This window comes from Parus major, chromosome 1 (genome assembly GCF_001522545.3).
Source record: "Parus major isolate Abel chromosome 1, Parus_major1.1, whole genome shotgun sequence".
NCBI classification, from domain to species: Eukaryota; Metazoa; Chordata; class Aves; order Passeriformes; family Paridae; genus Parus; species Parus major.
In genome coordinates this window covers 94983589-95003162 of record NC_031768.1, presented here as the reverse complement: position 1 = coordinate 95003162, position 19574 = coordinate 94983589, and the positions used below count along the sequence as shown (strand labels likewise).

At 43.6% G+C, this 19574-nt stretch overlaps 1 long non-coding RNA gene across 1 annotated transcript in view; it reads right to left on the bottom strand.

Moving 5' to 3' along the window:
* The window catches only part of LOC117244217, a 41752-nt gene extending 26965 nt beyond the window's left edge, over positions 1–14787 (bottom strand). Inside the window, exon 1 of the long non-coding RNA XR_004496848.1 lies at positions 14713–14787. This is a non-coding gene — a long non-coding RNA (uncharacterized LOC117244217). The remainder of the gene's footprint in view (positions 1–14712) is intronic.
* Between the last annotated feature and the right edge of the window lie 4787 nt (positions 14788–19574).

Genomic DNA, 19574 nt, shown 5'->3' with positions numbered 1-19574 from the left:
ATCCAGACACATAACACTTATTTGTGACTGAGACTTGTTTGGTTTTACAAAGCTGAACAGCTCTATCATTCATTTTACATTTATACTTCCATTTCTTTTTTACCTGTATGAGGTTTTCTTTAAAAAAACTTCATAAAAAGGAATGTGTCTATGCATATATATATATATACACAAGTGTTTATAAAGACTGAAATATATACAAACATACACCTCTACCCTGTGCATTTGTACTTGTGTGCAATTATACATTTGCTCTGTCTTATAATAAATGTAATATTGCTACATCATCTCTTAGACGATCTGAAATACAATTGGGAGAAATACTTTTCCAACTGTTTATGTTTTTTTCCAAGTTTGCCATTTTATCTGGATGTACAGAATTTCTAAAAGTTCTAACAAATTCTGTTCCTGCCAGATTATTTGAGATTCATGTTAATAAACTGCTAGTATCATTGATTAAAACTACTCTACCCCAGCATTATCTACTTGAGCTTCAGGAGCACTTCTGCAAAGTTCTTTGAACCCAGTCAGTGTAAAACGATTCTACTTCAAGTAGTATTAGGTGTAATTCTACTCAGGTTTCCATTCTTCAAAAATACCTGTAGTATTGCTGTAAAAAATACTCCCACATAGCTAGATTTATTAAATTAATCAGTTCAGCTCAGAATTACATGCAGTTTTCCTCTCCCAGCAGACTCCAGAAGACTCCTCTAAGATCCTTAAACAGGATGTTGCTCCTTTGCAGAAAAGGCATGAAAAGCATCACTGCAGGTCTCTTTCCTCCTTGTTCTCACCCCTTTTTCCTTGTGTGGGTATGTCCTGGCCCCTGCATCATCTCTCCTGCTCCTGGTCTTTCAAAAACAAGCTTCACCTCTCCTCTTGCATCCCACATTCTTCCAGTTTGGGAAGAATTGCTGTTTCAGTTTCTTTCCCTCCCTGCAAATCTACTGTCCTCTAACATTGCTCTCCCTCCTTACAAACGTCCCCACAGTGGGAAAACTCTCCCACCACAGCCTGCCATGTACATGGCAATTTCTTCCTTTCATTTAGATTCAAAAGCCAGACACAGCTAAAAACTGTTCTGTGTTAAAAGAGGCAGACTGATCACTTTAAAAACATGAACAGTAGGCAGAAAGTAAAAGACCCCAAGTGACCAATTTAAGACTCCTGGTGTCTTGCAGAAAATGGAGATGGTGCTGCAGGACATCCAGGCAAGGCAAGCAGCTGAGTTTAGCAGTCACAGAGTCACAAGATATTCTGAGTTGGGATATCCAGCTCTTAGCTCTGCACAGGACATCCCCAAGAGTCACACCATGAGCATTGAATTGTGTGTGTTCATGAACTTTTTTTTTTATTTTATTTTTTTTTAGGAATACCAGTCAGAAAGATGTTGAGAAAACGATTTTTCAGAAATATTTTAGTACAAAACAAGCTAAATAAAGTGGCCGCATGATGCCAGCATTGTCCGGGAAACAGCAGAAAATTCCATTCCTTATCAAAGTATGTGGATTAGTTTCTTTTTCATTCTAACTGTGGGATTTTTTAAGTTTCCTTTAGAGTGCACACTTCACTTCTCCTTTTGCTTCAACTTTTTCATCAACACTCTTTACAGCCTGCTTAAATCACCCCAAGAAGAGCATGAAGACCCCCACTTTTTATTCCAGTATTACAGAGTTTCAGCAAACCTATGCTTAGCCATCCCATAACTCACACCTTTCACATCTTGTTCCTCCTTTCTGCTTTGCATACCAAACATCAGCTCAAACTTTCTGCTTTTACACACAAGGAAACCCCACAGAATGATGCATCAACCTCACTACTTGGGTTTGCTTTTAGCATAAATCTGATTGAACATTCAGATCATTACAAATTTTGATCTGGATTGCAGGAAAAATGAGAATAAGGAGGGGGTTTTTCCCTCCAAAGCAGAGCCCTCCTGCCCACCACTGTTTCTCAGCTCAAAATTGTCTTGCAAGAACATCCAGAGTATATTCTTGCTCCCTTCCTTGAGACTTTGCTTTCAGCTTTGACACGTACACACACTTTCATCATTTGTCCTTAAATGTTGAAAACCATCAGAAAGAGCGTAGAACTAGAATTGTAGAATCATCTAGGTTGGAAAAGAACTTTAAACATCATGATGTCCAACCATCAGCCCAGCACTTCCAAGCCCACCTTGTGCCCAGGTGCCGTATCTACACATCTTTTAAATACCTCCAGGAATGATGATTCAACCACTTCCTTGGGCGGCCTGTTCCAGTGGTTGACAACCCTCTTCATCAATAAATATTTCCTAATATCCAATCTAAACATCTCCTGGTGCAAATTTAGGCCATTCTCTGCCACCCTATCATTTGTTACTTAGGAGAAGAGGCAAACCTCCACCTCGCTACCCCTTCCTTTCAGGTTGCTGCAGTGAGAGATAAGGTCTCCAGTAGCCCACTGGCTGAGCTACACTCTCTGCTTCAGCAAAGTTAAGTTTTTCAATAATTTGGTCCCTCTGCTCTGAGACCATAACCTAAAGAATTCTGAAGTCATTGTTACACTGTTAAATGGAGGCGATTTTTTTAAAATAAAAATGAAAGAGACTAAGCACTTTTGGTTTTTACAGTGATATCCAGCAGATATCGACTTTCCCCCCAGAGCTTTGTATTTCCCTGTGTATATAAATCCACAATTTTATAAGAATAACTTCTAGGTGGAGGAGTTCTATCTTAAATTCTTATTGCACTTGAGATACATTGATTAGCAGGCCAGTTGCACACACCTTGACCTTCACCCCTCAAGAGGGCCTTGCTCTGTTTGCCCTCACTTCTCACCACTTCTGCAGTGGTGCACTGGAACAGAGCAGAAGTACACCCACACCTGCCCTTCTCAGGGAAAAAACTAGCAAATCAGCAGCATGCCAAATCTCACATCCTTTAGAGGAGAAATACACAGCACCCAAGGTCAGACATATCAGGTAAAGACATTTGGCACAAGGATAAATACTTCCCTTTGAAAATCCTCAGCAGAGATTAACTGGAGTCTTTATTCAGCTAGACCTGACATACAACCCTGCTATTCATCTCTCCTCATACCAAGTAAAATATTTCCAATGGCTCACAGCCATGCTGATCTCAAGACTCACATCCTGGCACAACAGAAGTTGATCCCTATTACCTCAGACTCTGAGGAATTGTGTCAATACAGATTTTAAAAGTGCAAATTCCCATTACGACAACAGGAGGATGAGTATACACCTACAAAAGATGTATTTACCTGTTTCATTTCCTCATTATATCCCCCAATGCATTAACAAAAGAGGTGCTCTCAAGGAGGAAAGTGCTAAAGAGAGCTGACCAACATCAGCCTCCAGCACTACCAGCCTGTTAGCCCATCATACAAGGACAAAAGGCACCTGCTTTGGTGGAAAAGCCAGAGCTTTAATCCAGCTGAATCTCCTTCAGGGTTGCCACAATACAATGACCTGTTGCAACACTCTTTGTCCTAGTACCACATCTACATTTCCTACATGTTTGAAAATGCAACCACCACATTATTCTCTGTTTCTTCAATTAAAAACCTCTATTCTTTCTACACAGTGGGATAAGCCCATATTAGAAGATGATCAATATCAATCCAGATGGAGCTTTTTGTGAAGAGTCTACTCCACAAGTTGAGCACACGATGAGGTAGAAGAGCTGGGTCAAGTGACATCAGGCAGGAGAAGGCCAAGCCTGGGTACTGCTCCTTGTCAGGACCCTCTTCTAGGTATCCCACCACTTCTGGTGAGGCATAACAGCACAGCTGCTCCTGTCTCTTTTGGCCAGACTGATGAGAACAGGAGTGATGTCCCTGTCCTGACCACCACCCCACAGGTGCCAGCTTGCAGCCAGGACTGAATCACAATCCTTGGAGGCTCTGGCTGCCACAGTGCCAGACTGCCCATTGATTTCAACTTTACACAGTGTTTTCAAAAGCCTCATCGTTTCCCTGCAGCCCCACCATTTCTGAAAAACAAACAAGCTAGCGTGCCTCATTTCCACAGTTTTGCAACAGGCAGGTGTACTTTCCAATGGATGAATGACATCTGCCCTGGAGGCAGATCCCACCTCTCCTGGAGAGCCCCAATACACAAATATGCCAGAGCCAGGCAATAAAGCCAAAGGACCTTTGTACTCTTGGCCATTGCTCATCATTCCTTCGTATCAGAGTACGCCCTACAGCTCTTCCACAAACATCTTTTTTAAAGTTAAAAACACAAGTGAACTTTCAACACCTTCAGCTTTCACATGCTGAATGCCTTCTGCCCCAGTGGTATATGCTGTGCAACTGGGGCACTTCCAGGATGATGGGAAGATGACCAGTTTTTCATGAGATAAGAATCCATCACAGTTTTTTTCACTTCATGCTAAATAAGGCATCTCTGCTATTTGATTTACCCAGGCAGTCTTGACTCAACACTTAGAGCACTTGAAACAACCTCACCTTTTAGGAAAACATTTTAAATATTGTGAAAGGGAGGAGGATGGCTGCTCAAGCAGGCTGGATGATCCTGCTCCACACCAGAATTCTGAAAAAGTGACATAATTGAAGCGTCTAGAGAGTATTACAATCACTTGGGGTTCATTGTCTAGCACTCAGTACCACATAAAGGAAGCTGCCTATTAAGTAGGGGAAAAAAAATGGTTTTGCATCAAAAGGTACATCAGTATAAATATCATAATGCACAAGTGTCAGTTTCTGCCTTTTATTCAGACAGTGAGGAGAGCAGAGAGCCTATCTTAATGTGAAAAGCTATATGCTTCTGTCAGACAGCAAATTTGAAAGTCATAAAACAAAAAAATGTTAACACTGGCATTCTTTGCATAAACTGAATTCAGTTACTCCTTAAAAGATGCATATTTGGTTATTCTAAAAATCCCAGAAATGCAAACTAAGTAGTGCATGAAACTTCCAGTGATTTTTTTGTTCCCACTAACATCAATTGTTGAAGCAAATAGAGCTCTGCAGCTCTGTTTTTAATTTATCAATCTGTTCATTTAAAAAAGGAATTTCAAGTAGAATTTCAAGTCTGCCCTGAATGCTATATACAACTTATAAGTTGACAAAATGCTGATCAGTACTAAGGGGCTCACTCTTCTCTTCAAGAAGAGACAGGGGAAAAATAACAAGAATTTCATTTCGCAACTGAGATCTTTTTCTTAACCGTAAAGTTAAACCATTTAAAATATTCATATCTTGGCTACAATATGGCTTTCAACAGCACTGAAATGGAGAATGCTCAGAATGCAGTAGAGTGTTTTTCTAATAATTATTCTGGTCCAGATAGCAACATATTGTCATATGCTTAAGGTTATGACAAGTATCTGTCATGCCTTACACACAAGCATGTATTTGATGTGTATCCTTTCATACAGCTCTGGGGCAGCTGGCTATTTGTTCACACTATGTTGACACTGGAAGAGAGTTAAGAGTCCCTTACCATATCATGGTATTGCTTCAGTTTCCTGGCAAAGATGTCTAATAAAATATCTGCCAAAGCAGCTTTGCAGAGTCTCTGGAAACTACTTCGCTTCCTTAAGTGGCTTGGCAAATTCTTGCTAGCAAAGCCAGAGAACGTAGATATGTCTGTTTGGATTACTACCCGAGTCCATGGCAGAATTCTTTTAGATTCCAGTGTGCTGTAACACAGTGCAGAAGGAGCTGGAACATTTGTTTGTGCATCACTTAGCACAGCGAGGCCCCAGATCTATAGTGCAGAGCAGCAGCAACATCTAAGAGCAGAGGTTTCCTCTTCACCTGTCCCAAAGCCCACCTGAAGGCACTGCATCATCTGCAGTGGTGGGCTTGACTGAACCACCTGCACAGTCCATGACCAGCCTGCATCAGAGCCAGGAGCTGAGGCACTGCCAAACCAGCCCTGAGGGTCAGGAACATAAAGTGAGGAGAAGGGAATGGGGAAGCATTGCATTTTTCATAGAGGTTATTTGCTGCTTGAAACCTTGACTCATGGGGAGTTCCCCATGAAGGCAGAGAAGACTGTAAAACCACACAATCACATAATACTGTAAAAACCCTGAACAAGTACACGAGAGAAATTCTTGGATTATTTTCAGGAAGTTACTGTGAGCACCACCTCACAAGGGGAGCAGTAACACGTACACCTGCTTTGCCCTGCCTTCCACCACAGTCCCTGTCTTCATGACCACTCCTGGAGAGAGGACAGGGTCCAGACAAACTGGTGCAGCTCTCCAGGTGTGCTCACCATGGCACTGCTGGAGATACTTGCCCAGAGCAGTCTCCAATCCTGACCTTCAAGTGAACTCCTTATGACCAACATGCACACAACACATGGACAAGGCAGGTTTAAACAGTACAGCTACATGAAGCTCCACATTTAGAAGGGCTCCATCTCTCCTAGGTGTATCCAGGCCACAAGGTACCAGCATAGTTTCTCCCCCCTACCATGTGCTAGGTAACACAAGCACACACACAGTACATCTGCTCTGCCTAGAGCAACCTGGACTGACAAGATCATCTGCCACAGAGAAGGGTGTGTTTTCACTTCAGAAACTAAAATCAGAAAATATCATCATGGTTGAGCAAGCACACAGATTTGTGTATTTAGGCCCCTCAGTACATTCATCCACCACTGAAGTATTTTGATTGTCATGTGTTAATACAAGGAATGTATCTCTTGGGCATGAATGTGTTGGCACCATTCAAGAGGCAGTACTGATTATCCCTGCCAGAATCAATTCTTGTGACAGGCAGTAAATCCAATCTGATCCAAATTGTGACTTGGATACCCTGAAGCATGACACAGTTATTTCAAGCTCAGATAGCATTTGTTTCTGTAATTTATATCTCTACCATTTTTGTGACTGTGCTTCCTGGTATGGCCATGTAGCCAGAGCTGCTGGTGCAGGAGACCCCAAAAAGAACAAGATACCCTGAGGCCATACTACCACAGCATCATATAGGGACACCACTTTCTTGTACACCCTCCTACCCACCAGCCATGCAGCAGGAAAACTGCTCAGTCTCAGACTGGCCAGTCTCAGACTAAGGCAGCCAGGACTTTGCCCACAGTCAGTGGCAGTGGAATAGTCCAGGTGATGTGAGAAGGATGAGACTATAATCATTTCATGTGGGTGCAAAGCATTTGTTGTTTCTAGAAACAGCTCTGCTTGGTTTGGAGCAGCCAAAGGAGACAAAAGGAGCAAAAAAGAGTCCCAGGAATCCACATGGCTCATGGCTGGCTGGAATCTGAAAGCCCCCCAGCAGTGCTTTGCTGAAACAGCATGCTTCCAGGGCCAGCACCAACTCCTGCAGACCAGCCAAGGCATCTCTGCACACACAGACCCATCCTGCTTGTAAGTAGGTAGGCCTCATCCTGCTTTAGATGTATCACACAGTAATTCATGAACTATGACCTTTTTCCAAAGGGTATGGTCATGGATAAGTCTACAATATTTAATTTGGAGTGTCTCCAGACCACCACTGGTGAACTTTTTGTTGAGGAGGTAGTTGGTGCCTGTAGGAACAGCAAACCCTGCAGAGCCCCAACAGCACACAGCCATCTGCACAGCACCAGGTGGATCTCAAACCAGGCATGACCTGCCAATGCAGCCTAGAAAGTCAACCACGTCCTGGGCTTCATCTAAATTGCAGCCAACATGTCAAAGCAGGTGGCTCTGCCCTCTATTCCACTCTCATGAGACCCCCCCTTCCCCTGCAGTGCTGCATCCAGCTCTGGGGTCCCCAGCATAAGACAGACCCAGAAGAGGGTCACAAAGATGATGCAAGGGCTGGAACATCTCCCATAGGAGATGGCTGGGGTTATTTAGCTTTTAGGGAAGAGAATGTTCCAGGGAGACTTTATAGCAACATTCTGGTACCCCAAGGGGGGGCCTAAAGAGAAGACTGGAAAGGACTCTTTGTCAGGAAGTGCAGTGATAGGATGGAGAGTAACAATTTTAAATTGAAAGATGATGTTTCAGATTAGATATTAGAAAAAAACTCTTTACTATGAGGGTGCTGAGAATTGATTTGACCAGAGAAATTATGGATGCTTGGAACTGGTTGCTCAGAGAAGTTATGGATGTCCCAACCCTGGAAGTGTTCAGGGCCAGGCTGGATGAAGCCTTGAGCAACCTTGTCTAGTGGAAGGTGTGTCTGCCTATAGCAGAGGGGGTTGGAAAGAGACAAACTTTATGGCTCCTTTCAACCCAAACCATTCTCTGATTCTGTGGCATTTGCTCCTTGTGGAGAGCAAAGGAGGAAGTGGAATTGCTGATTTGGTCAGGGAAAAAAAAAGAAGCACCAAAACTGATGTTGGTCACGTCTTGGACAAAGATGGATCTTTTTTTTTTTTTAAGTCATAGTGAAACCAAAGCATTCTGTGTGCATCAGCCATATCAGCCATACATGTAGAGAGACAAACAGCAAATTCTTTCAAAGACCTTCCAGTCCTACTCCCCTTACATCCATAATTAAACTTTCTCTAAACCAATCTGTACAGTAGCTTCTCTGCATGAGATTAGTAAACCATCAAATATTTTTGATTTTAATAAATAATGAAACAAGTAATTTTGCATTGAATACAGAATTTCCCAGTAGGGTAGTCACATTTTCTTTTGGTGTGGTTGCTCCAAATGACTTTTTTTTTCAGTTCAGGATTGAGTCATCACAAATAACAGCCTAGCAATTTACCAGTGAGTGGAGCTCCTTCTACAAACTACATCAAGAGCAAATTTCAGCTGCTGTTTAGAGATAGAGTATAACTCGTCCCTATTGTCACAAGTATTTACACGTTATCTGAGAAATATCAAAATCTTCATTGCAGCAGATGTTTAGGGATTTTTTAATTTGATTAAATGAAAATTCTGAAAAACAGCAATCTATTCTTGCTGGGTTTATGCATGTGAGTTGGTCCACATCAGCCTGCAAAAATTAAGATTTCTGATACTCTGCACAAGTGCTGCACAGCAGCTGTGTTTGGTGTCTGTAGAAGGCTGGATTCTGGCTAGCTTGCACACCCTTTCACACCATGGAGGAATGGACAACATCCCTACACATGCAGCCCACAGAGGCAAAACAGATGCTTCAAATCATGGTGTCTTGTCAGAGATATCCCCCACAAGGTGAAGCATTGTCTCAAGCAAGGCAGTTAAGCAATGCAAAGCCCCTTTGTGTCAACACAAAAGGTTCGGATGAAACCTTCTCTTCCCCAGTGACACGGCAGCTGAGGTCTGCCCCAGCAGAGGAAGGGGCTCTGGGTCTCACTGAGTGCCTCCAACTCTGCCCCCCAGTTCCTTCCAGCCCCACTTCAGATTCTGTGCTGAGGCCCTTGCCCCAGCAAAACTCGAGTCAAGAGCACTCCACAAATGGGTCACCTGCTCTTCACATCACCCTGATGGAAATGACCACATTTAATGGACAAAAGGCTGAAAACACAAATTTCTTAAAACCAAGGAATAACATGAAATAGTGCACAGATGTGTTCAGTGCTAAAACTTGTGAAAGAATCCCAGTCAGGGAAATCATTTACAACTCTATCACAGATATAGGCCACTACAAATCACAACAAATATGATAATTCAAAATAAAAGTCCACAAACAAACTTAGTTTTCTCCAAAATATTTCCATAATGATATTTTGGCATTTAGAACATAATGTCTTTTTTTTTTTTTGGTAGAAGACCTCAAAATATATCTAAACATCAGTATGTCCATCAAGCTGTTCCTTTGAACAGTCACCTTCAGAGCACTAGGCTTTGAGCTGCTTCTCTGACATTGTGAATGGAAAAATTAATGAACTCAAAGTGGGCAGGAAAACATGTAGAAATGAGATATCAGGGTTTGCTTCATCAGTCAGTTAAAGAGCTAGACTGTGCTTAATGAAGAAAATTTAGGTTAGCATCCCATTTTAAGCAATTACTGAAAATAAGATAGTTTCCAATCCTATAGACATCAGAAAGTGGTGTCCAGCCTGTTCAGAGGGCTTTAAAGCTTGAACCAACACAGAGGATTTGCTTGGGCATTTCAAAATGCCTGCAGACCATCTCCAACAGACCTGGAATAAACACAAGAGGAGGTAGACAAAAAAGTGGGAGGGAATCATACCCTCTCCTGAGTAGATATGAGCAGAGCAAGGCACTGCTTACCAGGGATCAGCATCATCCTGCCCCTGGGGTCAGGCACTCCTGGGAGCAGCTGCCCTGTATCCCTCCTGAGCTCAGCCTGTGCCCTCTATCCTGCACGATGATCACACCAACCTCCCTAGCCTCTCACATGTGCTTCATCAGACTGTGTAGCTCCCAGACACCTACTACCAAGATACTTAAATATTATTACGTTTAATTAATAAGTTTGCCTAGAAAACACACACATTTGTGCAGAGTTTCTCCTGCAGCCCTGTACAGGTCAACAGATTATTGGTCTGGACTGATTAGGCCTCCAAAACTTGCTGCCCAATGGGCTGTTCCTGGCAGGGCAGGAATAGGCAGCAGTTACGAGAATCCATGTCAGCACAGCCATTACTAAACCTGGCACTGCTCACACCCTTGGCTGCCTGCCTCTGAGGTCCCTCCCTTGCCTGCCCTCTAACACCACCAAAAGGAAAAAAAAAAACAAAGAAAAATCCAAGAGGCAGCAGGCAAGAAGGCTTTGTGACCCTGAAGGTTCACTCATTGACCAAGTAACCACACTAGGAAAAGCTCTTTAGAGTAACTGACAGCTGCGGAAATATGTAGGGTCAGAGGATAAGAGAAAAGCTTGAGTTACAGGCAGTGTTTCCCACTAAAGAATGCAAGCATGGGGTTTGACGTGTTTTGTGCTTTTTGGGGTTTTTTCCGGTCTTTCATTCTGTGCGGGAACACAGCCTTAACCAAGCCAAAGCTGGTACAGAGATGTTAAAGTCATGATTCAGAAATACAGGTTTACAAGTTTTGGTGCTCACAGAGATTTCCTGCATGACCTCCAGCAAGTCATTTGTCTGTACAGCACTTCAGCTTCTAATCCATAAGGCAAAGACAATGCCTTACAGGCAAGTTACAAGGTTATTAGTGACTGCAAATAGCCACGATGATGGGAGGCAGAGCAGCAGGCAGGCAGATATGGAGATCCACCTCCTGCAGGATCCTGATCCCTTGGGGATTCTGTATGAGATCAAACCTCCTACAAGAAAAATGGCCACTGATCTAATTAACACTGATTTCCAGTCATGTTTCAGCCTCTCATACTGAAATTGCATTTATTATTGAAATATGGCTTAATCAGAATAAGATGGACTGTGTGTTCCTCCCTACACAAAGCTCTCCAGCTTCCAGGGAGAGGCTCATTGAGCCCTTTGGTCTTTACCTTCTTGACTCCACGCTTTTAGACTTGCCTGCCTTCCTCTTCATTTCCCCTCCTGCTAGATGAGATACAAGCATTCATGATGCCCTGGTTATTATATTAAATTCTGCAGACTAGAGGGGAAGCAGATGCTATCCAGGTCATTTGGAGGTTTAATATTCTGTTTAAACTGCACAGCCCTGTTTAATAAAAGCACAGACAAATGTCCATCATCACAAGCCTCTTGGAGGTCTCCAGTGAGGGCTCCCACCTTTCCCAGCAGTTTCTTGACCCTCCAGAGTCCGTCCTAGTCAGTTCAGCACAGCGATGGCACCACAGCCCTCACCCACACCTGGAGTACAGGCACAGACAAAAATACAGTACAGACACCCAAAAAGTGTCCCTGATAAGGAAGCAGCTGATTTCTGGCCCAGTTGTGGGGCTTGCCCTTCAGCCCCCAGCACTACAGCTGTGTCCTGCTCCAGGCATGGGGAGCACACCTGGCAGAGCCAACACCTCTCCAGCACCCAGGGGGATTCCTCTACCTTATTAAAACTACTGAGAAGCCATTCTTTCAATGAACTGTTTTGTTGAGTGAATTCTGATCTGCTCCAGTCAAGAAGAGGCTCTACTAATTTGTAGCTGCTATGTTCTAAGATATTTTTATTTGTCAGTTCATACTGTATGATTACTCACTGGGCATGTTTATCATGTTTTACCAAAGGAGTTATAATACATGAAGTCATAAATTAGGAAAAATCCAGTAAGTAGATGTTAATTAATAACTTAAATCTATTACAGGCTTTTCACCTTTGCCCCCTTGAGCTGGAACCTTGAAAATAATCATATTTTCTTTCTCTATTTTTGTTAGTTTTAGAATGCATCCCAACTTGTGCTATTTATTTTTTAAAATTAAAAACAAAGTGGGTGAGTGGGCTCCAACCTTGCAATCTAAAACATACAGAGCTCTGTGCTGATGAACCATCCCACACTCTAAGTTACTGGATCATGACTAATTTAGCATCATTACTTCAATGATGGTGTTGACTGAGGCAAGAAAACATTATTCCAGGTTATGGGAGACAAGTATGCAAAAGTTAGAAGTAATGGCTGAAAACATTGCCAAGTGCAAAATATCCTTCAGATTTTGAAATCCCAGCCTTCACTTGATTTTAAATCACTGATCGACCAGTTGTAAGGCAGAAAGAAAACCCTCATTAGCAATTCACATTCCCACTCTGAAAGCTTATTAACTGGTCAGGCTAATATTGAAATAATTATGGAAGGTCTCACCAGAAACATGAGCACAGCATATGAATTGCACTTGCTTTTTCAGGAGACCTTCAACTTAGGCTGTTTTCATTTCTGCACTGCCTAGAAGACCACACTAGGAGCCACAATATTGCTGTTTTTCAAACCTTCATATTCTCTTGGACAGCATATTTTAAATTCTTAGGCTAAGCTTTTGGGAGCAGGTAATGATTTTGCTGCTCTTCTTATTGAATCTTAGCAGGACACAAGTTGTAGGAGCTGAGTACCTGCTCTCTGAGAAGGGAGCTCTCTCTGGAGTATTAGGAAGTAATTAGGAAGACCTAAAAATCCATAGCTAATTTTTGAAGACGCACCAGCTGCACAGCATTGTCTTATTTAGAAGCCCAGAGAACTGCGCGTCTCTTCGGCTCCTTTTAATCAAGAAGTCAAAATAAAAGTGAAAATTTAAACAGAACCCCGAGAGACGTGGGCTCGGCGCATTCCCGCAGTGTTAGTCAGCGGGGAGGGGAGGAGGCAGGGGCTGGAAGCGGCACAGCACACAGGCGGTGTCTCAACACGGAGCATTGCAGTGCCCCGGGCTCGCTCCCGCACACCGCGGCCACTCGAGTATCGGCCGGGGGTGGCACACCCAGCTTCCAGCCTGGCCTCCAAGGACAGCTGGGGAGGGAAGAGATAGCAACAAAAGGGACTCGGGGGTCTCCCAGACGTGATCATGCTGGCACCGCTGTCAGGAGCATGGCGAAGGGGGAACAAGCTCCCTTCCAGCGCTGGCATGAGGCTGCTGTCCCCGCGGCTGGCCAGGGACAGACACACAGCGCTGTTACTGCCCGGAGCGCCTTTAGCAGGAGAACCGGGATTAGCAAACAGCATCTTCCCTCCTTCCCCAGCGCTGTCTCACCCTGCCGGGCCGTGTGCGGGCTCTGCACTGCCATCGCAGGCTAAGAAGGCGATTCCTCCTCCTGCTCCCATCTCCAGATCACAGACAGATAAAACGAGCCAAATATGTGTCAGCAATAATCGGAGGTGATTAGGAACAGCGTGCCACAAACAAGCGCAGAGTAACCCTTCAAAGACATGGGAACAGCTCAGCAATTGAAACAAGATGCTAAACACAAAGGTTACTTCTCCAGAAACAAACAAACAAAAGACAACAACCCCAAACGAACAGTTCTGCCACTTGCTCTCTTGTTTACATCTTGGTTTGGATTTCAGGCTGAGATCATATTCCTAGGATAATGAAAGCCTTAGGCAAGCAAACAGCAGCAGGAGAGATTACACTGAAGAAGGGAGGAAGAGCTCTTGGGAAAAGGGAAGGAATATCCACCTTCATAAGTGCAGATGCTGAAAAATGTTCTCTTAAACTATGTATGGCAAGTCCCACATGCCAGGGCTACATGCATTTGATAAGAGATGGAGTAATGGAAAGCCAAATCAACTCCATTCTGCTCACACTTAGAGGGACAGGGCTTCTTTGCAACTGCAGCTAAGCAGCAAATAAAAAGTTATTTCACACCTGTATTTGGTGTCTAGACCTGAAAGATTTATTTACAGATCTGTGGACCTAATCTGCAAAATCAAGATGGTTTTGAGGATCAGTCCATTCATGCTACTGTCCATAATTAACAGGGTGACTAGCTCAGCTCACTATCCAGAGTCAAAGCTACAAAAATGCTTTGTCTTCCCTAGGCTCCCACCAAGTGCTAAGGCATATTAAGAGTACCCCTCTTTTGTAGCAGAACCAAGGCCCAGGCTCAAACACTTATTAAACTGGGCTGTTTTTCTCAGAAGGAAATAAAACTATAATTGCACAGGGAAGGCCATTGTGTCTATCCATAGCTACTACCAGTTCATTGGGTACAGCCAAACAATAGAGGTAGCTTGAATTAATTAATAAATATCCCTTTAAAAGTCACACTGGCATAAATTATTTACCTCTTCATGGATGGGTTAGGAAAAACAAGGGCATTAAAGAAGCTGCAGCTGACTCAAATGATTCACATAAAAAAAACCAGGACAAAATAAATAAAGCCTCACTAAAATTTTGCACAGCATCAGCACAAGAAAAAGTACTTAAAAAGCCTGGAGAACACATATAGAAATGAAGAATAATCATACCTTTTGGGTTAGGTTTTTGTCACCACCTACTCTCCTAGCCAGTAAGAGAATTAGCATACAAGCTCTTGACCAGAGCCATAGTGGGCAGGTCCCCTCAAATCTTTCTGTCTCTATTCCACCCCTCTAGATGACAAAATAAAAACATGATAGTGCATTTCCAGACCTTTTATAACCCAAAGGAGGCACCTCAGAGCCCACTGAATTCTTCTTCACAGGTGATTCTCCCTTTTGCAGCACATTGATATAACTATCCACAGTCTCTTCCAATTTCCTCAGCCCTGCTGCTGTCTCTCCCTCCCAGTGATGCCCAGATGGGCCACTCAACATCATTCACCCTTGGTTCCTTTAAAGAAGTACTGGTGAGTTACCAGCAAAGGGGAATTACACTGGAATATTGGGAGAGAGAGCCTGGAAATACTCAGCCCTGCAGAAAAGATCTCATGGCAATAAAGATGGGGCCATTTTGTGTGAGCTGGAGGTGGATCAGCCTCCACAAGCTGTATCCTGTGTTGCTGGAGTCAACAAAGCCAAGTCCATTGACTCCAGTGGGCACTGAATCCAGATCCAATGGAGTATGACCAAAAATTATCCTCTTCTTGACACATACAATAATAATTCAAACAGCACAAGCTGTCCAGTTCATGATTAATTATCATCTCTGCCTTCCCCCTTCTCTCAGACTTTGAACTAATGGACAGAGTAATTAGCGTGGGTAGGGAAGGAGAAATCTGCTAGCAGTGATGTGAACCCACAAACACACGTGCTCACACACATTAAATAAACTGATGTGGCGTAGCACCACGCTGAAAAATACTGAGGCAGTCAGCTATGACAAAGGAGTTTTTCATTTTATCTTTAAAAAATAAACAGAACTTCCAGGTACTGTGTGTCATATCAGATGTAGAAAACAAAGTCACTCATGACTAAAGTTCATGTCCACTAACTGGAAAGAAGTAATAGTCAGCCACACCTGAAAAATGGGCTGGAGAATAAGACACATAAAAAATAACCCACAGGTTCTGGTGCACCTCTGGCAAATATCAAAGGTCTTATGATTGCTACTGTTTTTCTTAGCAGTGCCAAGTATCATGCAATTAAGACAATCTGGACTCTCATTAAAACAAAATTAAATTCCCAGAGCTCAGAAGTGCTTCAAAGCAGGTATCTTTCAAGAATCAAAACCAAAGGCAAGTGAAACCTGACTTTGTAAAAACATGTATGTTCAGATCAGTTTTAGAAGCTCAGCTGCTAATTTGTGTGTGTGTGTGTGTGTTGGTGTTAGAAATACCGGGTTATGGAAGCACAGTGGGATTCATGCTCACCACTGATAAAGCTCGGAGTTAAACATAAACATGAATGAGAAAGTGGATATAGAATCATAGAAGAGCTTGATTTGGAAAACACCTTGTCATCTCATCCAAGCCCCCTGCAAAAAACAGGGAGACCTTCCACTGGACAGGACGTTCAGAGCCCTTGAATGTTCCTAGGGGTGGGGCATCCACCACTTTTCAGGACAAGCTGTCCCTCACCCCCACCATTGTAAAATAACCCTGCCAAACACCAAGGCCTAAATCATTACAGAGTTAGTTTCTCTAGCCCATAAGAATTGGCCAATTGCAAGAAAAGTGCCCCAAGGAGCATCGTACTGAGAGTCCAGATGTGCTCCCATACTACTGGTTGGACATCCTAGGCATGGGTAAAGGAATACTGAAAAAATTCCTACAGCATGATTTCTTAGGAGCCATGAGTCAGCCAGCATGAAAATTGGTGTTAATCAGTGTATGCATAGAAGCATTAGCCCTAACACAGGACAGCTAAATCCACTCTGATCTTGGGTTTGGTGCTACAGACTGCTCATGCTTTCCCAATACTAAAAAGCTCCAATATTAATTGGAACAAGCCATCATGCACAAGCATTTTCCAGAACTCCTCACATACGGTCTATTCACTGTTCTAAAACTTCAGCCACGCAGTTTGCTGAAGCAGGACCTCTGCCCATGCTGTTTCTCTGCTCCCAGCAGAGTGACTCACTGGTGGTGTGGAAAACAAGGGCTCCCTGGCCACTGCCAGACATCTGTGTCTGCCCCGTGTGCCAGCTGGGCAGGTCTTCATCCCCTCAGCAGCTCCTCAACACCAGGCTCCTGGCACATCTCCCCTCACACAGCCTGGGCCTGTAACCCTTAAATTCAGGAAAGTTCTGGGAACAGAGAAGCAGACAGCCAGAGAGGTGTCTGGCAAAAAAAACAAGGACTCCAGTTTTTCTTCCATGGATTTCTTCAGTTCAGCTCAGACACTGATACAGCCATTAAAAGCACAGAAACAGAAACTCCATCTTGGGTCTTCTTGTCCGTTCTGGAAGCCAGGTCAGAGAAGAACAGCATGGTCCATTTAACAGCTGTTGTATTTATTATTTCTTTCCATTATTTATTTATTAATTTTTTAAAAATAATTCAATGAGATTCAATCAATCAACACATAATGCCAGACTGGCACTCTTAATACCTTCACTAGTCATTTGTCCAGTCTTCTATGAAAATCCTGACAAAATGGGCCTCTTCCCCCAGGACTTTGCCCTCCAGACTGTCTTCAATAAACACTTTCCTAAATTAAAACTTTGTTATTTGGAGTACTGAGGGTTCCCTGTCTTTATATGTAATCTTCTAGGCTCCTAAACACATTTCTCTTTCTTGTCAATGCACAGAGATGTTGCCATCAGCAACTTTTCATTACTGGGACCTGTGGAAGTACAATAACTCAGGTTAGAAATACAGATGATGAAGCTCCTAAACCCATTATGTTTAGAATGGCAACCAACCTTGGCAAAAAAAATTAATTAAAAAATAAAAAAATGAAAAAAAATAAAAAAAAGAAGGCACCATGAGAGTTACACACTTGTACCTGAAAAGACTGCTGGGCCCTGTTACCACCATCTTACCACAGAACAACTCTATGCCAGTGACACAGGGGAGGGCTGAAGGGAGAGATGGGGCTTGCAGGGGACACAGCACCTGCAGGTAGCACAAAAGAGAGGGAGAAGAGGACCCCACACAGCTCTCTCAGGATCAGAGCAGGATTTGGGGTGCAGCTTCCCCGCTCTTCAGAGACAGCAGGGAGAGCTCAGCCCCGCAGGGTGCAGCCAGCGCCAGCAGGACCTGGCACAGCGAGGTGGCAGCACGGGAACCCAACCCCAGGGGACACCTCCCTTCCTTGTGCCCGGGGCTGGCAGGGACACCAGCAGCAATGCCAGCAGCATCGCACCCAGCTCCTGCCTGGAAGGGTCAGCAGGGCAGCTTAGCAGGAGTGGGGTTAATTCATCCCCCCCAGACATGACTGCAGGATGCAGAAAAAAGCCAAGTGGGATCACTATGCCCACACCCTGTTTATTTTGGATGGCAGTGGCCAAGGTTCAGAGTTTGTGTTGTTTGTGTTCATTTCATTTCCCCATAATGCTGAGAAGTCCCAGCACAGACACAAGTCATGCCAAAATGGGAGGCTGTTTTCCGAGCCTCTAGCTGAGTCTCCTCTGGAGCAATGACTTATTTGGTGAGGCAACAGCACTGAGCATCCTCCTTGGCCAGGCACAGAGGGGAGGTGGCATCCAGCACCTCCTCCCAGTGGGCCCAGCTATCCCCAGCCCCTGGCCTGACACAGGGAAGCAGCTCTCTGTGCAGCCCAGGAGCAGCAGCACCTGCAGCCCACAGCCCTGCCCTGGGTGCTGCCAGTCCCTCTCCATCCACAGGGATGAACAGCATAGCACTGCCAGCTGGTCTTAGCTGGATTTAGGTGATCCTCAGGTGTGTCCAAGACCATGCCCAGCCAGAACTTGTCCACTCATGGAGAGCAGCAGATGTGTTTTATGCAGCAGGAACTGGAAATAAACTTTAGCAGTGAGCAGCAGCCTCAATTACCCTGCCTGGCAAATCCCACACTGGCAAATCCTAGGCTAAGAGAGGTGTGGGGCAATTATTGCCTCCCTGGGCCTCATTAATAAAAGGCACAATGCCCAGGGAGAGGGACTGTGCTCGTAAGATAGGGTTTATGAAAAGATTTTATCACCTTGCCTCGTGAGAAACTGGATTCAAAATATTGATGTTTTTCAAGCGTCTCTCCAGAGTTAAATGAGATGGTATTAGTTGTCTCATGTACAGTCACAGGGAACAAAACTCTGCTTCTGAACACACCCAAATTTTGGGAAAGCTTGGGATTTTATGACTCAGTCACATTTTCCAGCGCCCACCCCCTCACCCCGTAATGAATAAACACCACTTGCAGTTGCTCTGTGATGCAGTGTTTCCTTTACACATCATGGGTTAAGATCCACAGGCTGAGAAATTCACAATTAATATCATTCATCCTTGCTGTACTGACTATAACTCCACCCTGTTTTGGTGAATTTAAAGAAACAATATTTTAAGCCACTATTTTAAGCCAATATTTTAAACACTGTATAGGTTCACAGCAGGTAGTAAATAGTTTCTGACATTTTAATAAGTGCTACATCAGAGAAAGAAGGAGTTACAGAGGCAAACACAACAACAGTTATTTTATAAATATCTGTGTCACATTATCATCACATTGAGGTCTGGATAACTTTTGTAAAGATCAACCAGTCATCCAGACAGATCTCTGTTTATTTCAAATTGCAGAGCCATTTGAACTGTGGTTTTCACTGCGGGTGGAGCAGTATGCTGACAATCTACCACCACCTTCAAAATTAAAGGCATACCTAGACTTTGTGAAAGCAAAAGTCTAAGTTAATCATCTTGCACATTTGATACCAATACTGTAATCTAAAGCCAAATGACTTTTGGGTTAATATTTAATGATCATTATTGCCCTCATTTCCCACTTTCTGTTTCCTG